Source organism: Taudactylus pleione, unplaced genomic scaffold, assembly GCF_031769625.1.
Source record: "Taudactylus pleione unplaced genomic scaffold, aTauple2 ptg002179l, whole genome shotgun sequence".
NCBI classification, from domain to species: Eukaryota; Metazoa; Chordata; class Amphibia; order Anura; family Myobatrachidae; genus Taudactylus; species Taudactylus pleione.
In genome coordinates, this window is record NW_028286573.1 from 220,682 (window position 1) to 244,769 (window position 24,088).

Genomic DNA, 24,088 nt, shown 5'->3' on the forward strand with positions numbered 1-24,088 from the left:
TTAAAATATATAATTAGTGAAATGTTTAGTGCGCATGAATATTGAATTAATTAATTAATATTCGGCATTTTAGAATATGTCAGTAGCAGAGAGGAAAAAGTATAAAAGATTGATCAAAAAGGGGAGGGGTCGGTCAGTCGGGCTGAGCAGGAGAGATCGTAGGTCGAGAGAGTCACGGGGCTGTAAGTATAAACATGGGCTGACTGTCACCTTGGGAGTCTATGCTAGGCATTGCAAATAATCATTTTGTTACTGTTGCTGAACTAATGGTTTTTTTTGGATTGTATGTCTGCTTTGACAATAATACCATAATACATGTATAATTAATTTGCTTTTTAAGTAAAACATTGTCATTTATTTTAAAGTTGATATTGGTGTGAATTATTCCATTTCTTCTTATAATAAGTAAGGTTTAAAAATAATATCCAAAACACCTCGCGTTATCAATCATGGAGGCACCAGCGAGATTACACAGGTTAACACCCGCTGTATCGGTGATTGAGAGAGAGTGCATGGCAGTGAATTATTTTGCTTATTAGATAATTTTTATTTTTAAAACGTGCAGTTTTTGTTTTTCTCTCTCCTTCGGTCATTGATATGATGGTTAAGTTAATTGCGCTGTATTGATTGTTTTGGATTTGTTTTCTTTTGCTAGGATTTGTTTCTCAAAATAAGGTTTTTCTCCATTGTGTAGTTTGTATAAGAAAGTTTTGTATTTTGTAGAAATGGTGTTAGGAGGAGAGATTTTTCCCCTCCTTTTCTGGTCTGGGCAGTGTGCCCAATAGATAGGGAAAGAAAATGGTATTTGCTGAGGGTTTTTTTTTTCTCCTTCCCCGTGAACTGAAATATGTTGAGTGTAGAATAGAGGGGATTTTTAAATTTGCAAGTTCAGTAATTTTCTTGGCATTTTTGTTAGTTGAGATATCTATTTCTGAAATTATTGGTAGATTGATGTTTTGTTAAGAAGTTTTATTGATACCTTCTATTTTCTTTTTCTGCTCTCTCTGAGAAATTAAATTTTTTTTTGCGCAAAACAGTTTTTTTGTTTTTTTTCTTCTTCATTTTTTCTTCCTTCCCTGCTCTGTATGAAAGAGTGACATATGATTGGTTGAATGACGTATGTTTGGGTAATTGGCTGACCTTCACGGTGGCAGAGTCTGGCAAGAAGCCCACCCAAGTATCGCTTACGGCTTCCGCTTGGAGTTGGGGTTAGATTAGGGTCTTGTGTCCAAAAAAAAAAAGACACTATAAAAAAAAAACGTAGACAGCAGTGTATGCAACTTGTGTGAGTGAACAATATTTTTTTTTGCTTAAAAAAAAGAAAATGGTTGCGCATACTGTCTTTTACCTTTCCTCATTCTTCTGTCTTTCTCTTTCATTGACAGCCCCATTGACAGGGACCCTGATGTGTCTTAATTGTGCATATGTTGCTGAGTTAGAGTTACTTAGGGATTTGATTACCATAGATGAGTTTTTCCTAATATTTTATGACATATGCAATGTTGTTTTGTTTTTTGAAATTGAGGTTTGAGGATTTTGATCCAATAGTGTTTTTAGAGAGTGATTTGTCATTTGATATGGTTTTTGGACTTGGGTTCCAATGGAAGCAGTTCATTAGAATTGTTGTTTGTTTTCTGGTTTCCAGAAATTTGAAATTGTATTTGAGTCATTTTTCCCAGAAATTAGGGGCAGTATTGTTGAGTTTTTTTGATGGTTGGTTTTGTGGTTATAAAAATTAAGTGTCAGCAGGGGGTTAGGACGAGAGGCATTTGGTGAGCTAGCTTTTCCCATTTTCCCCTGTAGTATGCCTTGCATAGAAGTGGAGTAGAGAGGCATAAATCTGGTTATGTGAATTGTGGGGTAATATTATAAATAAAGAAGAGAAGTCCTCGTGGCTAGATAGTGTAAAATTGATCTGCAGATATTTAAGAACAAGATAATATTGATGTAAAAGTGCTAAATCTGATAACAAGGGCAGGTGCACAAGGTATACGTATAGTCACAAGTGTAACAGGTGCGCGGAACCCTGATAACGAGGACAGGGGAGGCACCAGGTAACTGAGGTACAAATCTGTTAACAAGGTCAGATTGTACATGACAGGTGTTGACCTGATAACGAAAGACAGGTAACACGAGGGTAGAGTTTTTTGGGTTTTCATTTTGACAGACGTGTCACAATTTTAAAGTGAAAGAAACAGTTAGTCTCATTTGATTTTTAAAAGGCAACATTGTCTCGTACATGTATGGGATTGGAGTTGGTTCTAGTAAGTTATAATAGGGTAAGAGTAAGTGATTTGAGGGTGAAGAGGTAGATTGTAGCTTGATATGGGTATGGGGAGAATGGCGCATGATGCACCTGGATGGTAATGGTTGTTTGAATGAAGGTGAGAAGAAATTGGTTTGGAGAAACGGAAATTTGTTTCCAGGGTAGTTTACCATGAAATTGTAAAGGTATCCCACTAACAAAACTTGTACTTAAGAAAGAATTAAGTTTCTCATTGCAAGTGTAAAAGCTTATTTGAGGATCTGGAAGAGTGTTCCCGTTTCAGGGTCATAGAGATTGGCTGTTTGAAAAAAAAATGCAGTTTTATTTTTGTAGCAGAGCGAGAGACATTTTTTTAATATGGCATCGAGTGAGTTTCCAAGAGTTAAGAGGGTAGTCATTTTAAAAAAAAATATATATATGTGATTAGGAATGACCAGTATGTATGCAGTTATGAAAGACAAGTACGGAGATGAGAGTGTGAGGTTTGTTGCAGGGTGGAGTGGGATGACTGAATGGACCTCTGGTCATTTCCCCATGGCTGGCACATTTAACCAATCTGTTCTGGAAGCTTTGAAAGCAACAATTATTTTGACTAAGTTGGTGAAGAATAGGGTTAAGTATTTACAATGTCTGGCAATATGGCACCGGGAGGTGGAACAAGGTGGCAGTCAGCCAACAGCACCGGCAGTGCCCCCGGCTCTCACAGTTGGCCCAGCTGACCCCCTTTTTTTGTTTTTTATTTTGTTTTTTGTTTTTCCAAGATTTGAACCCCAGACACTCCTGTCTCTGGTGATGACAATGCTGTTTTTTTATTTTTTTTCAAGATTTGAACCCCAAAGGCTCCTGTCTCTGGTGATGACAATGTTGATGTAACGCTTAAGATTATTGCTTTCTCTATGCTTGCTTATTTTAATTAATAATCATTCCAAGATTTGTACCTCACAGACTATTGTCTCTGAAGCTAACTAAAATGTCTAAGCTTACTGCTATAGTTATGCCTGTTTATTCTAATCAAGAATTTGTTTATGACTATTCCCCAGAAGTGAACTTAGATCTGATTCAGCTGATACAATTGATGATTATTACTGATATTCATGTCCTTCCTGCAACTAATCTCACTATCATTAGCAGGTTCAGTGTGTCCTGGATACCTTATATTTATCTAACCATTTATTGTTTGTGAGGACTTCACAGTTTCCAGATGTTGTCACAGAAATCCTACATCATGTGCAGCATCATTCACAGCAAAGAAATCGTGCAGTTATTTATGTTTCCAGATATAATATAGTATCCCATGTGTTGTTAAAGGTGACAGAGGTACACTTTTTACAGGGAAGGTATTACAAGCAATATATCAATATATGGGTTTATTAAAAAAAAAAATTGAATGTGTAAACGCTAACATTGAGTACAAGTTAGATAAGGTGGGTATGGAGACTACCATGAGTTGACTGGGGGCTTTTACCTCTAGTTTTGTATAGCATCCACACCACTCCAAAGCAATCACTTAATCTGTGCCTTATGAGCTATTTTATTCATTTTTTTTTAAAACTGCCTATCCTTATTGTAAGTCCAGCAACAGACTTGTCACTGTTATATGATTTAACTACGGACTATGTTATACAATTCTCACAGCATCTGAAGAAAAGCAAGGAAAGCTTATGAAGAGACTCCCAGAAGAACCTTGTCATGGAGTCCAGTCTGGAGACTATGTAATGTTGAGAAATTTCTTATGTTCTGGTTGTTTCATAGATCGATGGCAAGGCCCGTTCCAGGTTCTGCTAACAACCTCGATGTGGCTGAAAAGGACAATTGGATTCACAAAATCTCACTGCAAGAAGGTTGCCGACCTGGCGGTGAGGTCAGTTAAAGCCAAAGAAGATGCAGATAAAGATATTGACTGTGATTTAAATTTAACGAACTTATTTGATGATGGGCCTGATCAAAGTCACAGTTCAGGCCAAGATAAGGTTCACAGAATTGGGGACATTATTAGTAGTGTTCTGCGGGTTGTGAACAAAAAAAAGGAAAGATGGCTATTGGTGATCAAGTCTCTGTGAATCCATTGATTGGGAAAGTTATTTTTTTTTCCATTTTTAAATTTTTTATTTTTTTATAGTAAATAGGAGCTGAGAAGGACTGGTGACTGATGAGGACGGTGTGGAGTGGTATCCTAGGGGTACTGCCGGGGTCATATTGGTAGACTCCACTCCTATTTTAAAACTCATGATCATAAGGGATATGGTTTTAGTCACATTAAGAGTCATAAAAGATGCACACTCATTCTACTACTGATACTCCCAGGTATAGGTACGCATCAGAGGATGGTCAAAAGGCCAAGGGAAAATTCTTAATAACTCATATATAAAAATAATTAAAATGTTTGAAAAAGAAATACATTATAGGTAAATAAGGTCTCATACTGGTACTACATACAAGATACATCTGATGAAGTATCGGGAAAAAAGAGCCATTACAGTATGGCAAAGGTGTGAAGGGTTGCCTCACAATTCCTAGGTGTATATGTAAATACTGTGGTTTAATTCAGAAAAGGGGTATACAATGGTGCAAAGAAAGCATCTCTATACAAACTGACACTTCTTCCCTGGACACTTATCATGAGCTTATAGAAAGAACAATAAAGTTGATTGTCGGGTATGTAGTCACAATGACATTCAGGGAATGTTGTGCTAATGTCTATCTCATTGCACTCAAATCAAACAACATTTCACTCATGATGTGGAACTCTCACACTTGAACCTTATAATGTCACAGGTTCCCTACATTTAAAATTAATAAGGTATCCAAGGTATAATCAGGACAACATCATGTCTATTAACAAAATGGTACAGGAGCTGAAGGTATTTATTTGGGAACCAGTGTTTGTAACACAATCTTACAAGGAGGATCTTACTGAATCAAACTTGTTTGGGGATCTTTTAGAAATTATTAAATACACAAAACCTAATAAAAAATTATTATATGTGACTGCATTAATAAACTGTGTAATGACAGAAGGAATGTTGGGGTACAATAAAACATACAGTCATCATATTGCAGAATGGAACAAGCAAGAAGAAAGCGTGGATGAAAAGGGTGCCCATTGTAATGTTCCTTATAATGCTTTTCTAACACATTGTCTAATAAACCATGACACTACCACAGGGGTTATATTATATGTGTGGGCATAAGGCTTATTGATGGTTACCGGTGAATTCTTTTGAAAAGGGTCTTATAAGAACATTGCTATCTGATGCAAAGGTAACACAACAGAAAATCTAAAAGAAACATATGAAATAATTACTGTGTAAGAATGGTAAATAGAAATACAAATGGTATATGGAAAAGTAAAAGCACCTTTTTACACTGTCCCAAAGTTATAAGGTTGGTTTAGGATTTGGTACCATAACAACATTTGGTACATAGGGAATTAATAAACAATATCGCAGACATAGTGGTAAGAGAGTTTCAAGCAAATAAACACTGAATTAAAATGCAGCACACACTACCTTACAGCTGTAACTTTGGATATTGTGTCACATTACAAACAGTATAAGAGTTAAAGTGTTGTACATACATTACAAATTCTTCTGATGCAGAAGACATAAAATAAAGGTTAAATGAAATTACTCAGGTTAAAAATGAATTTTCTGAATAAACATGATGGCACGATTCCCGACAGTTGGTTCACCTGGTCGAACCCAAGTACCTAGTTCGCATGAGTTGAAAATTGGTTTGGCGGCATTATGCACGCATCGGGAAGATTAATATTTTTTGTCATGATAATGTTGTTGATTTTCTATATATTAGTGAGATGCTTCAAGAAGATTTTCCAGTGCATTAAGAAGAAATCAGATGATGCAATCTATGAGAGATATGAACTTTCTTCAGAGATATGAACTTTTTTCGGAGTTATGACCCCTCAAATTTCATGAGGATGGAACTGATAATGCCGGAATATGTGACAGTACATATTCCTTCAGCAATTCACGAATATATGCATGCTTATGTCTTTCATTATTTTCATTGCAATTAAGAGTACATAGAAATGATTCAGAATATATATTAGTTGTAAGTTGCGGAGGACCGACATGTGTCGAATGGCCTCAGGCCTAGAGATGAGGTTTACCCTTTCTCTAAAGTAGGCAGGTGTGTGTCTGAAGCAACAGTTATTATTGTTTAATATTGTATAATCTAAAGGTATAAATGTTATTACAGAAATAGGTATAAATTAGAACTGATCAAAACCATTTCTTCTCTAGGAAGACAGAATAATGGGTTAGTTGAGTATGAACAGAATAGGAGACAGTATGTCTCAGATCTGGCTAAACAAGGAGGGAGCTAATCAAGATAGCCTTGGCCTATATGCGGTCACCAGTATTTTGAGAACATAGAAAGGAGATTATATGTTTTTGTTGTGATTAAAATATATAATTAGTGAAATGTTTAGTGCGCAAGAATATTGAATTAATTAATTAATATTCGTCATTTTAGAATATGTCAGTAGCAGAGAGGAAAAAGTATAAAAGATTGATCAAAAAGGGGAGGGGTCGGTCAGTCGGGCTGAGCAGGAGAGATCGTAGGTCGAGAGAGTCACGGGGCGCTGGGGTGTAAGTATAAACATGGGCTGACTGTCACCTTGGGAGTCTATGCTAGGCATTGCAAATAATCATTTTGTTACTGTTGCTGAACTAATGGTTTTTTTTGGATTGTAAGTCTGCTTTGACAATAATACCATAATACATGTATAATTAATTTGCTTTTTAAGAAAAACATTGTCATTTATTTTAAAGTTGGTATTGGTGTGAATTATTCCATTTCTTCTTATAATAAGTAAGGTTTAAAAATAATATCCAAAACACCTCGCATTATCAGAGACCACCTGGGAATACCAGGTACTGTAGGTAATTTTATACTTCCTTAACAGACTTTTCTATGACATTTTACAAATTTTTTTATCAATTGATCAATAAATTTATTGGAGTTGGGAAGTAAATGAGGTCTAAAATTAGGGTTTTCAAACAATTTCAGCCAAACTGCTCTGGACATGCCCAATCTCTTTGGATTTTGGAAGCTATGCAGTGTTAGTGCTGGTTAGTAAATGGATCAGAGACCACTTGGGAATACCAGGTGCTGTAGCTAATTTTAAAATGCAATAACAGACTTTTCTATGACATTTTGCATTTGTTTTATTAATGTATCAATGAATTTACTGGATTTAAGAAGTAAAAGAAGTCTAAAATAAAGGTTTTTTTAACACATACAGCCACACCACACTGGACATGCCCAATCTTATCTGATCTTAGAAGCTATACAATGTTGGGCCTGGTTAGTACTTGGATTGGAGACCATGTGGGAATACCAGGTATTGTAGGTAATTTTATACTGCCATAACATTCTTTTCTATGACATTTTACATTAATTTTATCAACATATCAATGAATTTACTTGAGTTAAGAAGCAATAGAGGTCTCTAGTTAATGTTTTTGAACACCTACAGCCACACCACACTGGACATGCCCAATCTCATCTGATCTTGGAAGCTATGCAGTGTTGGGCCTATTTAGTGCTTGGATGAGAGAACACCTGGAAATACCAGGTGATGCAGGTAATTTTTTCCTCCGAGTGCATTATTTTCTATTACATTTTACATGAATATTATAAACTTATCAATTAATTTACTTGAGTTAAGAAGTAAAAGAGGTCTAAAGTTAATGTTTTGGAATGCCTACAACCACACCACTTTGGACATACCCAATCTAGTCTGATCTTGAAAGTTATGCAGTGTTGGGCCTGGTTAGTACTTGGATGGGAGACCACATGGGAATACCTGGTGCTGTAGGTAATTTTATACTGCCATGACATTCTTTTCTATTACATTTTACATTTAATTTTATCAACTTATCAATTAATTTTTCTTGAGTTAAGAAGTAAATTAAGAGTAAAGTTAATGTTTTTGAACACCTACAGCCACAACACACTGGACATGCCCAACATCATCTTATCTTGGAAGCTATGCAGTGTTCGGCCTGGTTAGTACTTTGATAGGAGACATCCTGGGAATATTAGGTGCTGTAGGTAATTTTACACTGCCATTACATTCTTTTCAATTACATTTTACATTATTTTTATCAACTTATCAATGAATTTACTTGAATTAAAATGTAAAAGTGGTCTAAAGTTAATATTTTTGAACACATCAATCCACCCCAGACTGGGCATGCCCAATCTCATCTAATCTTGGAAGCTAGCCAGTGTTAGGCCTGGTTAGTACTTGGATGGGAGACCACTTGGGAATACCAGGTGCAGTATGTAATTTTACACTGCCATTACATTCTTTTCTATTACATTTTACTTTATTCTTATCAACTTATCAATGAATTTATGTGAGTTAAGTAGTAAAAGAAGTCTAAAGTTAAGGTTTTTGAACACCTACAGCAAAACAACACTGGACATGCCCAACATCATCTGATATTGGAAGCAATGCAGTGTTGGGCCTGGTTAGTACTTGGATGGGAGATCACTTGGGAATACCAGGTGCTGTTGGTATTTTTATACTGCCATAACATTCTTTTGTATTACATTTTACATTTAATTTTATCAACTTATCAATGAATTTACTTGAGTAAAGAAGTAAAAGAGGTCTAAAGGTAATGTTTTTGAACACATACTGCCGCACCACACTGGACATGCCCAATATCATCTGATCTTGGGAGCTATGCAGTGTTGGGCTTAGTAAGTACTTGGATGGGAAACCAGCTGTCAATACCAGGTGCTCTAGGTAATTTTATTCTGCCTTAACATTCTTTTCTTTTACATTTTATATTCATTTTATCAACTAATGTATGAATTTATTAGGGTTAAGAAGTACAAGTTGTCTAAAGTTAAGGTGTTTGAACACTTGCAGCCATACAACACTGGACATGCCCAATCCCTTCTGATATTGGAAGCTATGCAGTGTTTGGCCTGGTTTGTACTTGGATGAGAAACCACGTGGGAATACCGGGTGCTGTAGCTAATTTCATACTCCCATAATGTTTTTTTCTATTACATTTTATATTCATTTTATCAACTTATCAATGAATTTACTTTGGATTAGAAGTTAAAGATTTCTAAAGTTAATGTTTTTGAACACTTACAGCCACACCACACTGGACATGCCCAATCTCGTCTGATATTGGAAGCTATGCAATGTTGGGTCTGGTTAGTACTTTGATAGGAGTCCACCTGGTTATATCGCGTGCTGTAGTTATTTTTACACTGCCATAACATTCTTTTCTATTACATTTTATATTCATTTTATCAACATTTCATTGAATTTATTGGGGTTAAGAAGTAATAGATGTCTAAAGTTAATATGTTTGAACACCTGCAGCCATACCACAGTGGACATGCCCAATCCCATCTTAGCTTTGAAGCTATGCAGTGTTGGGTCTGCTTAGTACTTGGATGGGAGACCACCTTTGAATACAAGGTGCTGTAGGTAATTTTATACTGCCATAACATTCTTTTCTATTACAGTTTACATTAATTTTATCAACTTATCAATAAATTTACTTGAGTTAATAAGTAAAAGAGGTTTAAATTTAATGTTTTTGAACAGCTACAGCCACACCAAACTGGACATGCCCACTCTCGTCTGATCTTCAATGCAATGCGGTGTTAGGATTGGTTAGTACTTGGATGGGAGACCCCCTGGGAATACCAAGTGCTGTAGGTAATTTTATACTGCCAAAAACATTCTTTTCTGTTACATTTTACATTACTTTTATAAACTTATCAATGAATTTACATGAGTTAAGAATTAAAGAGGTCTAAGGTTAAAGCTTTTGAACACTTACAGCCACACCACACTGGACATGCCCTATCTCTTCTGATCTTGGATGCTATGCTGTGTTGGGCCTGGTTAATACTTGGATGGGAGTCCACCTTGGAATATCAGGAGCAGTAGGTAATTTTATAGTGCCACAGCATTCTTTTCTATTACATTTTACATTTAATTTTATCAACTTATCAATGAATTTACTTGAGTTAAGTAGTAAAAGAGGTCTAAAGTTAATGTTTTTGAACAACTTACAGCCACACAACATTTGACATGTCCAATCTCGTCTGATATTGGAAGCTATGCAGTGTTGGACCTGGTTAGTACTTGGCTGCGAGACCACCTGCGAATACAAGGTGCTATAGATAATTTTATACTCCCATAACATGCTTTTCTATTACATTTTACATTAATTTTATCAACTTATCAATGAATTTACTTGAGTTAGGAAGTAAAAGAGGTCTAAAGTTAAGGTTTTTGAGAACCTACTGCCAAACCACAGTGGACATGCCCAATCTGGTCTCATCTTGGAAGCTATGCAGTGTTGGGCCTGGTTAGTATTTGGATGGGAGCCCACCTGGGAAAACCAGGCGCTGTAGGTATTTTTATACTACCACAACATTCTTTTCTATTACATTTTTCATTAATTTTATCAACTTATCAATGAATTTACTTTAGTTAAGAAGTAAAAGAGGTCTAAAGTTAATGTTTTTGAGCACCTACAGCCAAACCACACTGGACATGCCCAATCTCATCTAATCTTGGAAACTAGGCAGTGTTGGGCCTGGCTAGTACTTGGATGGAAGACCACCTGGGAATCGCGGGTACTGTAGGTAATTTTACACTGCCTAACATTCTTTTCTCTTACAATTTACATTAATTTTATCAACTTATCAATTAATTTACTTGGTTTAAGAAGTAAAAGAGGTCTAAAGTTAATGTTTTTGAACACCTACAGCCACACCACACTGGACATGCCCAATCTCTTCTTAACTTGGAATCTATGCAGTGTTGGGCTTGGTTATTACGTTGATAATAGACCACCAGGGAATATCAGGCGCTGTAGGTAATTTTGCACTGCTATAACATTTTTTTCTCTTACATTTTACATTAATATTATCAACTTATCAATGAATTTACTTGGATTAAGAAGAAAAATAAGAGGTCTAAAGTTAAGGTTTTTGAACAACTACAGCCACACCACATTGGACATGCCCAATCTCATCTGATATTGGAAGCTATGCACTATTGGGCCAGGTTAGTACTTGGATGCGAGACCACCTGGTAATACCAGATGCTGTAGGTAATTTTATCCTCCCATAACATGCTTTTCTATTACATGTTACATTAGTTTTGTCAAATTATCATTGAATTTACTTGAGTTAACAAATAAAAGAGGTCTAAAGTTAAGATTTTTGAACACCTACTGCCAAACCACAGTGGACATGCCCAATCTAGTCTGATCTTGGAAGCTATGCATTGTTGGGCCTGGTTAGTACTTAGATGGGAGACCACCTGGGAAAACCAGGTGCTGTAGGTAATTTTACACTGACATAACATTCTTTTCTTTCACAATTTACATTAATTTTATCAACTTATCAATGAAATTACTTGAGTTAAGAAGTAAAAGAGGTCTAAAGTTAATATTTTTCAACACATGTAGCCGCGCCACACTGGACATGCCCAATCTCATCTAATCTTGGATGCTAGGCAGTGTTGGGCCTGGTTAGTACTTGGATGGAAGTGTACCTGGGAATACCGAGTGCTGTAGGTAATTTTACACTGCCATAACATTCTTTTCTCTTACAATTTACTTTAATTTTATCAACTTATCAATGAATTTACTTGGTTTAAGAAGTAAAAGAGGTCCAAAGTTAATGTTTTTGAAAACCTTCAGCCACACCACACTGGACATGCCCAATCTCTTCTTAACTTGGAATCTATGCTGTGTTGTGCTTGGTTATTACGTTGATAATAGGCCACCTGGGAATACCAGGTGCTGTAGGTAATTTTGCACTGCTATAACATTTTGATCTCTTAAATTTTACATTAATTATTTTCAACTTATCAATGAATTTACTTGGGTTAAGAAGAAAAAAAAGAGGTCTATAGTTAAAGTTTTTGAACAACTACAGCCATACCACATTGGACATGCCCAATCTCGTCTGATATTGGAAGCTATGCACTGTTGGGCCTGGTTAGTACTTGGATGCGAGACCACCTGGGAATACCAGATGCTGTAGGTAATTGTATCTTCCCATAACATGCTTTTCTATTACATGTTACATTATTTTTGTCAACTTATAAATGAATTTACTTGAGTTAAGAAGTAAAAGAGGTCTAAAGTTAAGATTTTTGAACACCTACTGCCAAACCACAGTGCACATGCCCAATCTAGTCTGATCTTGGAAGCTATGCAGTGTTGGGCCTAGTTAGTACGTAGATGGGAGACCACCTGGGAAAACGAGGTGCTGTAGGTAATTTTACACTGCCATAACATTCTTTTCTATTACAATTTACATTAATTTTATCAACTTATCAATGAAATTACTTGAGTTAGGAAGTAAAAGAGGTCTAAAGTAAATATTTTTCAACACATGTAGCCACACCACACTGGACATGCCAAATCTCATCTGATCTTGGAAACTATGCAGTGTTGGGCCTGGTTAGTACATGGATGAGAGACCACCTTGGCATACCAGGAGCTGTATGTACTTTTATACTGCCATAACATTCTTTTGTATTACGTTTTACATTAACTTTATCAACTTATCAATTAATTTATTTGGGTTAAGAAGTAAAAGATGTCTAAAGTTAAGTTTTTGAACATTTGAAGCCATACCACTCTGGACATGTTCAAATCCGTTTGATCTTGGAAACTATGCAGTGTTGGGCCTGGTTATTACTTTGATGGGAGACCACCTGGGAATACCAGGTGCTGTCGGAAATTTTATACTGCCATAATATTCTTTTCTATTACATTTTACATTAATTTTATCAACTTATCAATGAATTTACTTGAGTTAAGAAATAAAAGAGGTCTAAAGTTAAGGTGTTTGAACACCTGCAGCCATACCATACTGGAAATTCCTGATCTTGGAAGCTATGCAGTGTTGGGCCTGCTTAGAACTTGGATGGGAGACAACCTGTGAATACCAGGTGCTTTAGGTAATTTTGCACTGCCATTACATTCTTTTCTATTACATTATACATTATTCTTATCAACATATCAATGAATTTATGTGAGTTAAGAAGTAAAAGAGTTTTAAAGTTAATTTTTTTTAACACCTACAGCCACACCACACTGGACATGCCCAATCTCTTCTGATCTTGGAAACTATGCAGTGTTCGGCCTGGTTAGTACTTGGATGAGAGAACACCTGGGCATACCAGGTGCTGTATGTACTTTTATACTGCGATAACATTCTTTTGTATTACATTTTACATTAATTTTATCAACGTATCAATGAATTTACTTGGGTTAGGAAGTTAAAGTGGTCTAAAGTTAATGTTTTTGAACACCTACAGCCACACCACATTGGACATTGCCTATCTCATCAGATCATGGAAGCTGTCCAGTGTTGGGCATGATTAGTACTTGGATGGGAGACCACCTGGTAATACCATGTGCTGTATGTAAATTTATACTGCCATAACATTCTTTTTTATTCCATTTTACATGTAATTTTATCAACTTATCTATGAATTTCCTTGAATGAAGAAGTAACAGTTGTCTAAAGTTAGTGTGTTTGAATACCTACAGCCACACCACACGGGAAATGCCCAATCTCATCTGATTTTGGAAGCTATTTAGTGTTGAGCCTGGTTAGTATTTGGATGGGAAACCACCTGGGAATACCAGGTGCTGTAGTTAATTTTATACTGCCATAACATTCATTTCTATTACATTTTACATTTAATTTTGTAAACTTATCAATGAGTTTACTTGAGTTAAGAAGTAAAAGAGGTCTAAAGTTAATGTTTTTGAGCAGCTACTGCCACACCACACGGGACATGCCCAGTCTCATCTGATCTTGGAAGCTATTCAGTGTTGGGCCTGGTTAGTACTTGGATGGGAAACCACTAGGAAATACCCGGTGCTGTAGGTAATTTTATACTGACATAACATTCTTTTCTATAACATTTTACATTTAATTTTGTTAACTGTTCAATGAATTTACTTGAGTTAAGAAGTAAAAGAGGTCTAAAGTTAATGTTTTTGAGCACCTACAGCCAAACCACACTGGACATGCCAAATCTCATCTGATATTGGAAGCTATGCTGTGTTGGGCCTTGTTAGTACTTGGATGGGAGACCACAAGGGAATATCAGGTGCTGTAGGTAATTTTATAGTGCCATAACATTTTTTTCTATTACATTTTACATTAATTTTATCAACTTATCAATGAATTTACTTGTGTTAAGAAGTAAAAGTGGTCTAAAGTTAATGTTTTGAACAGCTACAGCTGCACCACACTGGACATGACCAATCTCATCTGATCTTGGAAGCTATGCGGTGTTGGGCTTGGTTAGAAATTGGATGGGAGACCACCTGGGTATACCAGGTGCTGTTGGTAATTTTATACTGCCATAACATTCTTTTCTATTACATTTTACATTTAATTTTATCAACTTATCAATGAATTTACTTGAGTTAAGAAGTAATAGAGGTCTAAAGTTAATGTTTTTGAAAACCAACAGCCAAACCACACTGGATGTGCCCAATCTCCTCTGTTCTTGGAAGCTGTGGAGTGTTGGGCCTGGTTAGAACTTGGATGGGAGACCACCTGGGAATACCAAGTGCTGTATTTAAGTTTATACTGCCATAACATTCTTTTCTATTACATTTTACATTTAATTTTTTCAACTTATCAATAAATTTACTCGAGTTAAGAAGTAATAGAGGTCTAAAGTTAATGCTTTTGAGCACCTACAGCCAAACCACACTGGACATGCCCAATCTCGTCTTATCTTGGAAGCTTTGCAGTGTTGGGCCTGGTTAGTACTTGGACGGGAGACCACCTGGGATTACCAGGAGCTGTAGGTAATTTTATACAGCCAAAACATTCTTTTCTATTACATTTTACATTTAATTTTTTCAACTTATCATTGAATGTACTTGAGTTAAGAAGTAAAAGAGGTCTAAAGTTAATGTTTTTGTGCAGCTACAGCAAAACCACACTGGCCATTCCCAATCTCGTCTTATTTTGGAAACTATGCAGTGTTGGGCCTGGTTAGTACTTGGATGGGAGACCACCTGGGAATACCGGGAGCTGTAGGTAATTTTATACTGCCATAACATTCTTTTCTATTACATTTTACATTTAATTTTTAAAATTATCAATGAATTTACTTGAGTTAAGAAGTAATAAAGGTCTAAAGTTAATGTTTTTGAGCACCTACAGCCAAGCCACACTGGACACGGCCAATCTCGTCTGATCTTGGAAGCTATGCAGTGTTGGGCCTGGTTAGTACTTTGATGGGAGACCACCTAGGAATACCAGGTGCTGTAGGTAATTTTATACTGCCATAACAGTCTATTCTATTACATGTTACATTTAATTTTTTCAACTTATCAATGAATTTACTTGAGTTAAGAAGTAAAAGAGGTCTAAAGTCAATATTTTTGAGCTCCTACAGCCAAACCACACTGGACATGCCCAATCTTGTCTGATCTTGGAAGCTATGCAGTGATGGGCCTGGTTAGTGCTTGGATGGGAGACCACCTGGGAATACCAGGTGCTGCAGGTAAATTTATACTGCCATAACATTCTTTTCTATTACATTTTACATTTAATTTTTAAAATTATCAATGAATTTACATGAGTTAAGAAGTATAAGGGGTCTAAAGTTAATATTTTTGAAGGCCTGTAGCCAAACCACACTGGACATGCCCAATCTTGTCTGATCTTGGAAGCTATGCACTGTTGGGCCTGTTTAGTACTTGGATGGGAGACCACCAGGGAATACCAGGTGCTGTAGGTAATTTTATACTGCCATAACATTCTTTTCTATTACATATTACATTAATTTTATCAACTTATCAATGAATTTACTTGAGTTAAGACGTAAAAGAGGGCTAAAGTTAAGGTATTTGAACATGTATAGCCACACTACACTGGACGTGCTGCATTTTGTCTTATATTGGAAGCTATGCAGTGTTAGGACTGGTTAGTACTTGGATGTGAGACCACATGGGAATACCAGGTGCTGTAGGTAATTTTATACTGCCATAACATTCTTTTCAATTACATTTTACATTAATTGTATCAACTTATCAATGAATTTACTTGAGTTAAGAAGTAAAAGAGGTCTAAAGACAATGATTTTGAACACCTACAGCAACATCACACTATAAATGCCCAATCTCATCTGTTCTTGGAAGCTATGCGGTGTTGATCTTTGTTAGTACTTGGATGGGAGGCCAGCTGGGAATCCTAGGTGCTGTAGGTAATTTTAGAGTGCCATAACATTCTTTTCAATTACATTTTACATTAATTTTTTCAACTTATCAATGAATTTACTTGAGTTAAGGAGTAAAAGAGGTCTAAAGTTAATGTTTTTGAACACCTACAGCCACACCACACTGGACATGCCCAATCTTATCTGATCTTGGAAGCTATGCAGTGTTGGGCCTGATTAATACTTGAATGAGAGACCACCTGGGAATTCCAGGTGCTGTAGGTAATTTTATACTGCCATAACATTCTATTCTAATACATTTTACATTAATTTTATCAACTTATCATTGAATTTACTTGAGTTAAGAAGTAAAAGAGGTCTAAAGTTAATGTTTTTGTGCACCTCCAGCAAAACCACACTGGCCATGCCCAATCTTGTCTTATCTTGGAAACTATGCAGTGTTGGGCCTGGTTAGTACTTGGATGGGAGACCACCTGGGAATACCAGGTGCTGTAGGTAATTTTATACAGCCAAAACATTCTTTTCTATTACATTTTACATTTAATTTTTTCAACTTATCAATGAATTTACTTGAGTTAAGAAGTAAAAGAGGTCTAAAGTTAATGTTTTTGTGCACCTACAGCAAAACCACACTGGCCATGCCCAATCACGTCTTATCTTGGAAACTATGCAGTGTTGGGCCTGGTTAGTACTTGGATGGGAGACCACCTGGGCATTCCAGGAGCTGTAGGTAATTTTATGCTGCCATAACATTCTTTTCTATTACATTTTACATTTAATTTTTTCAACTTATCAATGAATTTACTTGAGTTAAGAAGTAATAGAGGTCTAAAGTTAATGTTTTTGAGCACCTACAGCCAAACCACACTGGACATGCCCAATCTCGACAGTTCTTGAAAGCTATGCAGTGTTGGCCCAGGTTAGTAATTGGATGGGAGACCACCTGGGAATACCAGGTGCTGTAGGTAATTTATACTGCCATAACAGTCTTTTCTATTACATTTTACTTTTAATTTTTTCAACTTATTAATGAATTTACTTGAGTTAAGAAGTAAAAGAGGTATAAAGTTAATGATTTTGAGCACCTACAGCCAAACCACACTGGACATGCCCAATCTTGTCTGATCTTGGAAGCTATGCAGTGTTGGGCCTGGTTAGTACTTGGGCGGGAGACCACCTAGGAATACCAGGTGCTGTAAGTAATTTTATACTGCCATAACAGTCTTTTCTATTACATTTTACATTACATTTTTTCAACTTATCAATGAATTTACTTGAGTTAAGAAGTAAGAGAGGTCTAAAGTTAATGATTTTGAGCACCTACAGCCAAACCACACTGGACATGCCCAATCTCGTCTGATCTTGGAAGCTAAGCAGTGTTGGGCCTGGTTAGTACTTGGATAGGAGACCACCAGGGAAAACCAGGAGCTGTAGGTAATTTTATACTGCCATAACATTCTTTTCTATTAGATTTTACATTTAACTTTTAAACTTATCAATGAATTTACTTGAGTTAAGAAGTAATAGATGTCTAAAGTTAACGCTTTTGAGCACCTACAGCCAAACCACTCTGGACATGCCCAATCTCATCTGACCTTGAAAGCTATGCAGTGTTGGGCCTGGTTAGTACTTGATACGGAAACCACCTGGGAATACCAGGTGCTGTAGGTAATTTTATACTGCCATAACATTCTTTTCTATAACATTTTACATTTAATTTTTTCAACTTATCAATGAATTTACTTGAGTAAAGAAGTAAAAGAGGTCTAAAGTTAATGTTTTTGAGCACCTACAGCAAAACCACACTGGCCATGCCCAATCTCATCTTATCTTGGAAACTATGCAGTGTTGGGCCTTGTTAGTACTTGGACTGGAGACCACCTGGGAATACCAGGTGCTGTAGGTAATTTTATACTGCCATTACATTCTTTTCTATTACATTTTACATTTAATTTTTTCAACTTATCAATGAATTTACTTGAGTTAAGAAGTAATAGAGGTCTAAAGTTAAAGTTAATGTTTTTGAGCACCGACAGCCAAACCACACTGGACATGCCCAATCTTGTCTGATCTTGGAAGCTATGCAGTGTTGGGCCTGGTTAGTACTTGGATGGGAGGCCACCTGGGAATACCAGGTGCTGTAGGCAATTTTATACTGCCATAACATTCTTTTCTATTACATTTTACATTTAATTTTTTCAACTTTTCAATGAATTTACTTGAGTTAAGAAGTAATAGAGGTCTAAAGTTAATGTTTTTGAGCACCTACAGCAAAACCACACTGGCCATGCCCAATCTCATCTTATCTTGGAAACTATGCAGTGTTGGGCCTGGTTAGTACTTGGATGGGAGACCACCTGGGAATACCAGGTGCTGTAGGTAATTCTATACAGCCATAACATTCTTTTCTATTACATTTTACATAACATTTTTTCAACTTATCAATGAATTTTCTTGAGTTAAGAAGTAAAAGAGGTCCTAAAGTTAAAGTTTTTGAGCATCTACAGCCAAACCACACTGGACATGCCCAATCTCGTCTGATCTTGGAAGCTATGCAGTGTTGGGCCTGGTTAGTACTTGGATGAGAGACCACCTGGGAATACCAGGATCTCTAGGTAATTTTATACAGCCATAACATTCTTTTCTATTGCATTTTACATTTAATTTTTAAACATGTCCATGAATTTACTTGAGTTAAGAAGTAATAGAGGTCTAAAGTTAATGTTTTTGAGCACCTACAGCCAAACCACACTGGACATGCCCAAACTTGTCTGGTCTTGGAAACTATGCAGTGTTGGGCCTGGTTCGTACTTGGATGGGGGACCACCTGGGAATACCAGGTGCAGTAGGTAATTTTATACTGCCATAACATTCTTTTCTATTACATTTTACATTTAATTTTTTCAACTTATCAATGAATTTACTTGAGTTAAGAAGTAATAGAGGTCTAAAGTTAATGCTTTTGAGCACCTACAGCCAAACCACACTGGACATGCCCAATCTCATCTGATTTTGGAAGCTATGCAGTGTTGGGCTTGGTTAGTACTTGGACTGGAGACCACCTGGGAATACAAGGTGCTGTAGGTAATTTTATACTGCCATAAGATTCTTTTCTATTACATTTTACATTTAATTTTTTCAACTTATCAATGAATTTACTTGAGTTAAGAAGTAAAAGAGGTATAAAGTTAATGTTTTTGAGCACCTACAGCCAAACCACACTGGACATGCCCAATCTTGTCTTATCTTGGAAACTTTGCAGTGTTTGGCATGGTTAGTACTTGGATGGGAGACCACCTGGGAATGCCAGGAGCTGTAGGTAATTTTATACTGCCATAACATTCTTTTCTATTACATTTTACATTTAATTTTTTCAACTTATCAATGAATTAACTTGAGTTAAGAAGTAATAGACGTCTAAAGTTAATGCTTTTGAGCACTTACAGCCAAGACACACTGGACATGCCCAATCTCATCTGATCTTGGATGCTATGCAGTGTTGGGCCTCGTTAGTACTTGGTAGGGAGACCACCTGGGAATACCAGGTGCTGTATGTAATGTTATACAGCCAAAACATTCTTTTCTATTACATTTTACATTTAATTTTTTCAACTTATCATTGAATTTACTTGAGTTAAGAAGTAAAATAGGTCAAAAGAGAATGTTTTTGTGCACCTACAGCAAAACCACACTGGCCATGCCCAATCTCGTCTTATCTTGGAAACTATGCAATGTTGGGCCTGGTTAGTACGTGGATGGGAGACCACCTGGGAATACCAGGTGCTGTAGGTAATTTGATACTGCCATAACATTCTTTTCTATTACATCTTACATTTAATTTTTTCAACTTATCAATGAATTTACTTGAGTTAAGAAGTAATAGAGGTCTAAAGTTAATGTTTTTTAGCACCTACGGCCAAACCACACTGGACATGCCCAATTTTGTCTTATCTTGGAAGCTATGGAGTGTTGGTCCTGGTTAGTACTTGAATGGGAGACCACCTGGGAATACCAGGAGCTGTAGGTAATTTTATACAGCCATAACATTCTTTTCTATTAGATTTTACATTTAATTTTTAAACTTATCAATGAATTTACTTGAGTTAGGAAGTAAAAGAGGTCTAAAGTTAAGGTTTTTGAGAACCTACTGCCAAACCACAGTGGACATGCCCAATCTGGTCTCATCTTGGAAGCTATGCAGTGTTGGGCCTGGTTAGTATTTGGATGGGAGCCCACCTGGGAAAACCAGGCGCTGTAGGTATTTTTATACTACCACAACATTCTTTTCTATTACATTTTTCATTAATTTTATCAACTTATCAATGAATTTACTTTAGTTAAGAAGTAAAAGAGGTCTAAAGTTAATGTTTTTGAGCACCTACAGCCAAACCACACTGGACATGCCCAATCTCGTCTAATCTTGGAAACTAGGCAGTGTTGGGCCTGGCTAGTACTTGGATGGAAGACCACCTGGGAATCGCGGGTACTGTAGGTAATTTTACACTGCCTAACATTCTTTTCTCTTACAATTTACATTAATTTTATCAACTTATCAATTAATTTACTTGGTTTAAGAAGTAAAAGAGGTCTAAAGTTAATGTTTTTGAACACCTACAGCCACACCACACTGGACATGCCCAATCTCTTCTTAACTTGGAATCTATGCAGTGTTGGGCTTGGTTATTACGTTGATAATAGACCACCAGGGAATATCAGGCGCTGTAGGTAATTTTGCACTGCTATAACATTTTTTTCTCTTACATTTTACATTAATATTATCAACTTATCAATGAATTTACTTGGATTAAGAAGAAAAATAAGAGGTCTAAAGTTAAGGTTTTTGAACAACTACAGCCACACCACATTGGACATGCCCAATCTCATCTGATATTGGAAGCTATGCACTATTGGGCCAGGTTAGTACTTGGATGCGAGACCACCTGGTAATACCAGATGCTGTAGGTAATTTTATCCTCCCATAACATGCTTTTCTATTACATGTTACATTAGTTTTGTCAAATTATCATTGAATTTACTTGAGTTAACAAATAAAAGAGGTCTAAAGTTAAGATTTTTGAACACCTACTGCCAAACCACAGTGGACATGCCCAATCTAGTCTGATCTTGGAAGCTATGCATTGTTGGGCCTGGTTAGTACTTAGATGGGAGACCACCTGGGAAAACCAGGTGCTGTAGGTAATTTTACACTGACATAACATTCTTTTCTTTCACAATTTACATTAATTTTATCAACTTATCAATGAAATTACTTGAGTTAAGAAGTAAAAGAGGTCTAAAGTTAATATTTTTCAACACATGTAGCCGCGCCACACTGGACATGCCCAATCTCATCTAATCTTGGATGCTAGGCAGTGTTGGGCCTGGTTAGTACTTGGATGGAAGTGTACCTGGGATTACCGAGTGCTGTAGGTAATTTTACACTGCCATAACATTCTTTTCTCTTACAATTTACTTTAATTTTATCAACTTATCAATGAATTTACTTGGTTTAAGAAGTAAAAGAGGTCCAAAGTTAATGTTTTTGAAAACCTTCAGCCACACCACACTGGACATGCCCAATCTCTTCTTAACTTGGAATCTATGCTGTGTTGTGCTTGGTTATTATGTTGATAATAGGCCACCTGGGAATACCAGGTGCTGTAGGTAATTTTGCACTGCTATAACATTTTGATCTCTTAAATTTTACATTAATTATTTTCAACTTATCAATGAATTTACTTGGGTTAAGAAGAAAAAAAAGAGGTCTATAGTTAAAGTTTTTGAACAACTACAGCCATACCACATTGGACATGCCCAATCTCGTCTGATATTGGAAGCTATGCACTGTTGGGCCTGGTTAGTACTTGGATGCGAGACCACCTGGGAATACCAGATGCTGTAGGTAATTGTATCTTCCCATAACATGCTTTTCTATTACATGTTACATTATTTTTGTCAACTTATAAATGAATTTACTTGAGTTAAGAAGTAAAAGAGGTCTAAAGTTAAGATTTTTGAACACCTACTGCCAAACCACAGTGCACATGCCCAATCTAGTCTGATCTTGGAAGCTATGCAGTGTTGGGCCTAGTTAGTACGTAGATGGGAGACCACCTGGGAAAACGAGGTGCTGTAGGTAATTTTACACTTCCATAACATTCTTTTCTATTACAATTTACATTAATTTTATCAACTTATCAATTAAATTACTTGAGTTAGGAAGTAAAAGAGGTCTAAAGTAAATATTTTTCAACACATGTAGCCACACCACACTGGACATGCCAAATCTCATCTGATCTTGGAAACTATGCAGTGTTGGGCCTGGTTAGTACATGGATGAGAGACCACCTTGGCATACCAGGAGCTGTATGTACTTTTATACTGCCATAACATTCTTTTGTATTACGTTTTACATTAACTTTATCAACTTATCAATTAATTTATTTGGGTTAAGAAGTAAAAGATGTCTAAAGTTAAGTTTTTGAACATTTGAAGCCATACCACTCTGGACATGTTCAAATCCGTTTGATCTTGGAAACTATGCAGTGTTGGGCCTGGTTATTACTTTGATGGGAGACCACCTGGGAATACCAGGTGCTGTCGGAAATTTTATACTGCCATAATATTCTTTTCTATTACATTTTACATTAATTTTATCAACTTATCAATGAATTTACTTGAGTTAAGAAATAAAAGAGGTCTAAAGTTAAGGTGTTTGAACACCTGCAGCCATACCATACTGGAAATTCCTGATCTTGGAAGCTATGCAGTGTTGGGCCTGCTTAGAACTTGGATGGGAGACAACCTGTGAATACCAGGTGCTTTAGGTAATTTTGCACTGCCATTACATTCTTTTCTATTACATTATACATTATTCTTATCAACATATCAATGAATTTATGTGAGTTAAGAAGTAAAAGAGTTTTAAAGTTAATTTTTTTTAACACCTACAGCCACACCACACTGGACATGCCCAATCTCTTCTGATCTTGGAAACTATGCAGTGTTCGGCCTGGTTAGTACTTGGATGAGAGAACACCTGTGCATACCAGGTGCTGTATGTACTTTTATACTGCGATAACATTCTTTTGTATTACATTTTACATTAATTTTATCAACGTATCAATGAATTTACTTGGGTTAGGAAGTTAAAGTGGTCTAAAGTTAATGTTTTTGAACACCTACAGCCACACCACATTGGACATTGCCTATCTCATCAGATCATGGAAGCTGTCCAGTGTTGGGCATGATTAGTACTTGGATGGGAGACCACCTGGTAATACCATGTGCTGTATGTAAATTTATACTGCCATAACATTCTTTTTTATTCCATTTTACATGTAATTTTATCAACTTATCTATGAATTTCCTTGAATGAAGAAGTAACAGTTGTCTAAAGTTAGTGTGTTTGAATACCTACAGCCACACCACACGGGAAATGCCCAATCTCATCTGATTTTGGAAGCTATTTAGTGTTGGGCCTGGTTAGTATTTGGATGGGAAACCACCTGGGAATACCAGGTGCTGTAGTTAATTTTATACTGCCATAACATTCATTTCTATTACATTTTACATTT

At 36.3% G+C, this 24,088-nt stretch overlaps 37 pseudogenes; all 37 read left to right on the forward strand.

The window, feature by feature from the left end:
- The first annotated feature begins 7,992 nt into the window (after positions 1 to 7,992).
- Positions 7,993 to 8,111, forward strand: LOC148432175 (5S ribosomal RNA; annotated as a pseudogene).
- Positions 8,112 to 9,165: 1,054 nt separating this feature from the next.
- Positions 9,166 to 9,284, forward strand: LOC148432176 (5S ribosomal RNA; annotated as a pseudogene).
- A 1,521-nt stretch (positions 9,285 to 10,805) lies between these two features.
- Positions 10,806 to 10,924, forward strand: LOC148432177 (5S ribosomal RNA; annotated as a pseudogene).
- Positions 10,925 to 11,509: 585 nt separating this feature from the next.
- On the forward strand, positions 11,510 to 11,628 carry LOC148432178 (5S ribosomal RNA; annotated as a pseudogene).
- A 587-nt stretch (positions 11,629 to 12,215) lies between these two features.
- LOC148432179 (5S ribosomal RNA) lies at positions 12,216 to 12,334 on the forward strand (annotated as a pseudogene).
- Positions 12,335 to 12,449: 115 nt separating this feature from the next.
- LOC148432180 (5S ribosomal RNA) lies at positions 12,450 to 12,568 on the forward strand (annotated as a pseudogene).
- Positions 12,569 to 13,374: 806 nt separating this feature from the next.
- On the forward strand, positions 13,375 to 13,493 carry LOC148432181 (5S ribosomal RNA; annotated as a pseudogene).
- A 350-nt stretch (positions 13,494 to 13,843) lies between these two features.
- Positions 13,844 to 13,962, forward strand: LOC148432182 (5S ribosomal RNA; annotated as a pseudogene).
- A 116-nt stretch (positions 13,963 to 14,078) lies between these two features.
- On the forward strand, positions 14,079 to 14,197 carry LOC148432183 (5S ribosomal RNA; annotated as a pseudogene).
- A 116-nt stretch (positions 14,198 to 14,313) lies between these two features.
- LOC148432184 (5S ribosomal RNA) lies at positions 14,314 to 14,432 on the forward strand (annotated as a pseudogene).
- A 584-nt stretch (positions 14,433 to 15,016) lies between these two features.
- LOC148432185 (5S ribosomal RNA) lies at positions 15,017 to 15,135 on the forward strand (annotated as a pseudogene).
- Positions 15,136 to 15,251: 116 nt separating this feature from the next.
- LOC148432186 (5S ribosomal RNA) lies at positions 15,252 to 15,370 on the forward strand (annotated as a pseudogene).
- A 115-nt stretch (positions 15,371 to 15,485) lies between these two features.
- Positions 15,486 to 15,604, forward strand: LOC148432187 (5S ribosomal RNA; annotated as a pseudogene).
- Positions 15,605 to 15,720: 116 nt separating this feature from the next.
- Positions 15,721 to 15,839, forward strand: LOC148432188 (5S ribosomal RNA; annotated as a pseudogene).
- A 115-nt stretch (positions 15,840 to 15,954) lies between these two features.
- LOC148432189 (5S ribosomal RNA) lies at positions 15,955 to 16,073 on the forward strand (annotated as a pseudogene).
- Positions 16,074 to 16,656: 583 nt separating this feature from the next.
- Positions 16,657 to 16,775, forward strand: LOC148432190 (5S ribosomal RNA; annotated as a pseudogene).
- Positions 16,776 to 16,890: 115 nt separating this feature from the next.
- On the forward strand, positions 16,891 to 17,009 carry LOC148432191 (5S ribosomal RNA; annotated as a pseudogene).
- Positions 17,010 to 17,125: 116 nt separating this feature from the next.
- On the forward strand, positions 17,126 to 17,244 carry LOC148432192 (5S ribosomal RNA; annotated as a pseudogene).
- A 116-nt stretch (positions 17,245 to 17,360) lies between these two features.
- LOC148432193 (5S ribosomal RNA) lies at positions 17,361 to 17,479 on the forward strand (annotated as a pseudogene).
- Positions 17,480 to 17,594: 115 nt separating this feature from the next.
- Positions 17,595 to 17,713, forward strand: LOC148432194 (5S ribosomal RNA; annotated as a pseudogene).
- A 116-nt stretch (positions 17,714 to 17,829) lies between these two features.
- Positions 17,830 to 17,948, forward strand: LOC148432195 (5S ribosomal RNA; annotated as a pseudogene).
- A 115-nt stretch (positions 17,949 to 18,063) lies between these two features.
- On the forward strand, positions 18,064 to 18,182 carry LOC148432196 (5S ribosomal RNA; annotated as a pseudogene).
- A 116-nt stretch (positions 18,183 to 18,298) lies between these two features.
- Positions 18,299 to 18,417, forward strand: LOC148432197 (5S ribosomal RNA; annotated as a pseudogene).
- Positions 18,418 to 18,539: 122 nt separating this feature from the next.
- LOC148432198 (5S ribosomal RNA) lies at positions 18,540 to 18,658 on the forward strand (annotated as a pseudogene).
- A 116-nt stretch (positions 18,659 to 18,774) lies between these two features.
- LOC148432199 (5S ribosomal RNA) lies at positions 18,775 to 18,893 on the forward strand (annotated as a pseudogene).
- Positions 18,894 to 19,010: 117 nt separating this feature from the next.
- Positions 19,011 to 19,129, forward strand: LOC148432200 (5S ribosomal RNA; annotated as a pseudogene).
- Positions 19,130 to 19,244: 115 nt separating this feature from the next.
- LOC148432201 (5S ribosomal RNA) lies at positions 19,245 to 19,363 on the forward strand (annotated as a pseudogene).
- A 116-nt stretch (positions 19,364 to 19,479) lies between these two features.
- On the forward strand, positions 19,480 to 19,598 carry LOC148432202 (5S ribosomal RNA; annotated as a pseudogene).
- Positions 19,599 to 19,949: 351 nt separating this feature from the next.
- LOC148432203 (5S ribosomal RNA) lies at positions 19,950 to 20,068 on the forward strand (annotated as a pseudogene).
- A 116-nt stretch (positions 20,069 to 20,184) lies between these two features.
- Positions 20,185 to 20,303, forward strand: LOC148432204 (5S ribosomal RNA; annotated as a pseudogene).
- A 116-nt stretch (positions 20,304 to 20,419) lies between these two features.
- LOC148432205 (5S ribosomal RNA) lies at positions 20,420 to 20,538 on the forward strand (annotated as a pseudogene).
- Positions 20,539 to 20,887: 349 nt separating this feature from the next.
- On the forward strand, positions 20,888 to 21,006 carry LOC148432206 (5S ribosomal RNA; annotated as a pseudogene).
- Positions 21,007 to 21,591: 585 nt separating this feature from the next.
- LOC148432207 (5S ribosomal RNA) lies at positions 21,592 to 21,710 on the forward strand (annotated as a pseudogene).
- Positions 21,711 to 22,297: 587 nt separating this feature from the next.
- On the forward strand, positions 22,298 to 22,416 carry LOC148432208 (5S ribosomal RNA; annotated as a pseudogene).
- A 115-nt stretch (positions 22,417 to 22,531) lies between these two features.
- Positions 22,532 to 22,650, forward strand: LOC148432209 (5S ribosomal RNA; annotated as a pseudogene).
- An 806-nt stretch (positions 22,651 to 23,456) lies between these two features.
- On the forward strand, positions 23,457 to 23,575 carry LOC148432210 (5S ribosomal RNA; annotated as a pseudogene).
- A 350-nt stretch (positions 23,576 to 23,925) lies between these two features.
- On the forward strand, positions 23,926 to 24,044 carry LOC148432211 (5S ribosomal RNA; annotated as a pseudogene).
- The last annotated feature ends 44 nt before the right edge of the window (positions 24,045 to 24,088 follow it).